The sequence below is a fragment of the Sesamum indicum genome, linkage group LG10 (genome assembly GCF_000512975.1).
Source record: "Sesamum indicum cultivar Zhongzhi No. 13 linkage group LG10, S_indicum_v1.0, whole genome shotgun sequence".
Taxonomy (NCBI): Eukaryota; Viridiplantae; Streptophyta; class Magnoliopsida; order Lamiales; family Pedaliaceae; genus Sesamum; species Sesamum indicum.
Window position 1 is genome coordinate 7,951,675 of NC_026154.1, and position 5,221 is coordinate 7,956,895.

The window sequence follows — 5,221 nt, forward strand, 5'->3', positions numbered from 1 at the left end:
CGGCGAAAAAGGGGCGAAATAGCAGATTTTCTTTTTTTTTTCAAATTTTTAATTAATTTTAATTATATTAATAAAAATATATTTAGTTAATTACGAATATTTTAAATAATTATAATAATTAAATATTTTGGCTAATTAATAATAATTATTGTAATTAAATATATATTTTAATTAATTAAAAATAATTTTAGATTTAATAATTAATAATTATAAAATTATTTGAATTTAAATATAAATTAATTTAATATTTAATATTAAATAAATTAAATAGAATTAAATATTTTAATTTAGATCTAATATGACAAAATTTAATACTTATTTTTTAAGGTGAGAAATGGCAAAAGGAAGACACAAAACAAGTCAAAAAGCCCTTTATATGTTATTACAGATTTTGTAAGAGAGTGAGTTATATGCTAACTTAAGCAAGTGTGAATTTTGGGTGAATCAGGTGATTTTTCTTAGGCATGTAGTATCTGGTGATGGGGTTATGTCTGACCCTTCAAAAGTAAAGGTTATTATGGAATGGAGAGTGCCAAAGAATGTCACTGAAGTCCAAAACTTCTTAGGTTTAGTTGGATATTATAGAAGATTTATTGAGGGTTTTTCTATAATTGTCGGTCCTCTAACCAAGTTGCTCAGAAAGGGGGTAGAATTTCAGAGGACGGAACAATGTCAATAAGTTTTGATGAGTTGAAGAAGAGACTGACTTCCAATTCGATTTTGGTTTTGCCGTCTGGTAGCGGTGGATATATAGTGTATACATATGCTTCTAAACAGGGTTTGGGATGTATGTTGATGCAAAACGGAAAGGTAATTGCTTATGCATCCCACCAATTGAGGAACCATGAGTTAAATTATCCCACACATGACTTGGAGTTAGCCACAATTGTGCATGCACTGAAGATCTGGAGACATTATTTGTATGGAGAAAAATTTCAAATCCTTACTAACCATAAAAGTTTGAAATATATCTTTACGCAAAAGGAATTGAATTTGAGGCAAAGAAAATGGATAGAATTACTGAAGGATTATAATTGCACTATTGACTTTCATCTAGGGAAAGCGAACGTGGTAGCAGATGCCTTGAGTAGAAAGAGTTCAAGTGCATTAGCCAATCTGAGGAGTCACAATCTGACATTGCTACTGGAGATGAGGTCTATGAATACAGAATTGGAGGTTGATCAGGTAGCGGGTTTATTGGCAGCCTTGCAACTTAAGCCAGACTTCATGGATCAGATCAAAGAAGCGCAGACTCGAGATCCTTTCTTATTATGAATGTTGGAAAGAATAAGACATGGTAAGAAAATAAATTTTTCAATAAGAGTTGATGGAATAATAGTGAATGGGGGACGAGTTTGTGTACCTGATACGGATAGGTAGCGCGAAGCAATTTTGCGAGAAGCTCATAATGCGCCATATGCGATGCACCCTGGTACAATAAAACTGTACTGAAATTTAAGACAATGAAGAAGGATGTGGCTGAATTTGTGGTTAGATGTATAACATGTCAGCAAGTAAAGGCAGAACATCAGGCACCAGCAGGTAAACTGCGACCTCTATCAATACCAGAATGGAAGTGGGAGGATCACTATGGATTTTGTCGTGGGGTTACCACGTACAGTCAGAAAGCACGACGCTATTTGGGTAATTGTGGATAGATTGACAAAATTTGCTCATTTCTTGCCGGTACGAATAACTGATTCACTAGATAAGTTAGCTGGATTATACATTTCTGAGATAGTGATATTACATGGAGTGTCTGTATCGATTGTGTCAGATAGAGATCCCCGATTTACCTCACGCTTTTGGGAAAGTTTACAAAGAGCATTAGGCACAAAATCACATTTCAGTACTACATTTCATCCTCAAACAGATGGCCAGTCAGAAAGAACAATTCAAACCCTAGAAGATATGATGAGAGCTTGTACAATGGAGTTTAAGGGCAACTGGGATGATCATTTACCTCTAATGGAGTTTGCATATAATAACGTTTTCACTCTAGTATCGGTATGGCCCCATATGAAGCTTTATATGGAAGAAGATGTCGCAGTTCAATTTGTTGGGATATAGAAGGATTAAGACAACTAGAAGGTCCTAAATTGGTGTAGGAAACAGTGGAAAAGATACAAGTAGTTAAGAAGTGTCTGAATGCAGCACAAGATCGACAAAAAAGTTATGTTGATCAACACCGAAGGGAGATGGCGTATGATGTAGGTGATAAGGTTTTTCTGAAAATATCTTCTTGGAGGGGAATTCTGAGGTTTGGCAGGCAAGGGAAGTTGAGTCCGAGATATATTGGGCCGTATGAATTATTGAAAGAATCGGACCACTAGTGTATCGACTAGCATTACCAGCAGAGTTGTCACAAATACATGATGTTTCCATGTTTCGATGCTGCGAAGTTATCGATCTGATCCTAGCCACATTATTCGTGAGCCGAAGATAAAGATTTCTGAGGAATTGACATATGTCGAGGAGCCAACAGAGATTTTGCATAGAGACGTAAGGAAATTGAGAAATAAAGATATACCGATGGTAAAAGTGAGATGGAGTCATCATTCCCCGAGAGAGGCTACTTGAGAGATTGAGAAGCATATGACAGAGAAGTATCCCTATTTATTTTATCGAACGGGCAAGTTAGTTAAATTTCGGGACGAAATTTTTATGAGGGGAGAATTGTGACGTCCGTAAAATTTTTCACGTAATTGGGACACTAATTGGTAATTATTAAAAATTTAAATTTAATTAGTAAATAAATTATAGATTGAATTTGGGATATAATAAAACTTGAACGGATTAAATTGAAGTTCGTTATAATATTTGGAGGCAAATTATATTAATTAAGAAAATTAGAAAGGACGTAGTCGATATTTTGAGAAAAATTTAATTAAATAAATAAAATAATAATAGTATTATATATAATACATAAATATATACATATAATAATATATAAATATATATATTTATGGTGAGAAAAGAGGGAGACGGTGAGAGTGGGGGCCACCGCCCACCCCACATCTCTCTCCTCTCTCTCATGACATATATATGTAAGATATACTTTACATAATACAATTACTACTTCAGAAAAAAAAAAATTGCAATTCCTCACCGCGGGCGAAGAAGAAACAGAAAGGTAAGGATTTATGTTTTAATTTTTATTAATTTATATAATTATATTATTTAATTAGTTCGTTTATTAAATATTGATTATACTGAGCGATGTACTATTTAATCGAAATATTTTACGAGTTTGGCTATTTAAATTAGTGTTGAATTAAATATCACATTTACTATAAAAATGATATGGTTGGGTAATTAAAATATTAGATTTGTTAAATTTAATTATTATTATAGCTAATTTACACAATTCCATCGGAATGATTAATCAAATATGTAATTCTATGTATTGTTGCTTAATTAAATTATATAGCAACGATAAATTGGTAGAAAATTCATAGAAATGTCTCGAAAAATTATATTTAAGAAATATTATGTTATTAAAGAGGGAAAATGAGGTTTCAACAATAATACAATTTTGGGATGTTATTAAAATGACAGTTATAAATATATAAGGGGTTTGATTAAATGAATTCTTATGAATTAGTTGATAAATTAAATATATGTTTGAGAAGTTTAGAAAGTGTAGTTATCTAAAATAAAATAGAACAGGGATTTGGACTTTAATATAAATAGAATATTAAAAGATTGGTGGAGAATGTACGAACATTATATAATATTTTATTTAGAATTTATGATATTCTATATTAATTATACGTATAATATTCTATTATAGGACGTGACGACAAAGTAGAGGGTTGACCAGTCCCTCGTAAAATCGAAGCATTTTGGGATATAAGGTAAATATAGCTAATTGGATTTATCTATATATCTATATGTGTAGTATTGTATATATTATATATATTGATTTCTTGGATGCGAACGTGGACTTGGCTTTATATTATTATGTGTGGCTTTCGTATATCGATTGTTTATATAATTAGTTGTGAATTATTTGTTAGATTACCTTAAATTAGTGGAATTGCTACTATGTGTCATATGTATTTGTAATAGTTGGACGTGAGAATGGTATGATGACGTGATCGTATAATTGATTGTCGTATGAAATCAAATTGGGAGTTATTATTGAGGAAGTAATTATTATAAAGAATAGAATGATGATCGTGAATTGAAATAAAAAATGATACTTACCTAGTTGGGAACACAATCAATGGTTTATGATAATGTGATTGATGATGATGTGATTGATAATGTGATATGAAAAATATATGAATTAAGCTAGGTACCATGGCGCGTAGGGTACCGGGGTATTCCGGACAGCGGGGAATATCCTGTGCTGCTAGCTACACACTGGGGTGGTGTGGGATACCATGTTTGTTGTGATGTCCTGTGCTGATATTGCTACACAGTTGAAGTAAAAGAATGTGGGGATATCACATACAACGAGTATCTTGTGTTGTATATGATATGATGATGAGATGATGATGGCCGGTGAAACCATTGACTTATGTACTCCAACTAGAGTAAGTGGGGCCCTTAGCTAATAAACGATAACGCCATATATTATGTCATGGATTGATTTATAATTCTGAGTATGTATTACTGCTTATATCTGATGTTGCTATATGATGAATGACTATTGTCGATGTGACTGTATATACGTGAATCATTGCCTTTGTATATATATATAGAGGCTGATTAGTTATACTTATTGAGTAGGCAGCTCATTGCCACGTACTTTTCAGGAGATAGGCACATTGACTAGCCACATCGGACTTCGAGCCATGGCGTGGTCTTTATTAGGTGGGTCAGTCGGAACATCTGAAGCCGGAGTTTTTGGTTGTAGGGTTGTTAAATATTCTGATCTTTTATCAGGATTTGTGTTTTAAATTGTGGTATGATTTTCCTTGAGGTTATGTACATGAGGACATCTAGTGAGGGTAAATATAAACTTTTGGCGGTATCTATTACCTTTTGTGATATATATTATCCCGATAAATTAGAATTTATTTTACGGGTTGAAAGAGAATTACTTATAGAATGAGTTCTAATTAAAAAAAATGATGAAACAGTGATAATTAGATGTAGCGAGTAGGGGGTGCTACAGGTTACTTTACATTAAATAATTAGATCGAATGATTTTTCATGCTTGACAATTTTCTTTCATCGTATTGCTTCTTTTGGTCTTCTTCTGAATATTTTC